Below are 318 nucleotides of genomic sequence, written 5' to 3' on the forward strand. Positions count from 1 at the left end.
CCCCCCCGAGGGCACCGGGCCGCTCCTTGGCGCTCAAAACATCTTGCAGAGGAAAACAAACTGAGATCTTGCATACAAAAGGCGTTCCTCAGTCTGTAAACCCCCTCACCTGGTTCAGAGAAATACTAGCACATTGCAAGGTCACTGGACTGGACTGAACTGAACAGGGTGGGAAATAGCCTATATCCCAGACTCCATGCGCCCTGTAGGCTGCATGAAAAATAGGTTGCGAAATAATTTACAGTGTATCTGTCTGTTGACACTGAAGCAGCGCGGGAGTGAAGGCTCGGCCGGGGAAGTGAAGCGATCGCCGCTGAG

The sequence above is a fragment of the Etheostoma spectabile genome, chromosome 22 (assembly GCF_008692095.1).
Source record: "Etheostoma spectabile isolate EspeVRDwgs_2016 chromosome 22, UIUC_Espe_1.0, whole genome shotgun sequence".
Taxonomy (NCBI): domain Eukaryota; kingdom Metazoa; phylum Chordata; class Actinopteri; order Perciformes; family Percidae; genus Etheostoma; species Etheostoma spectabile.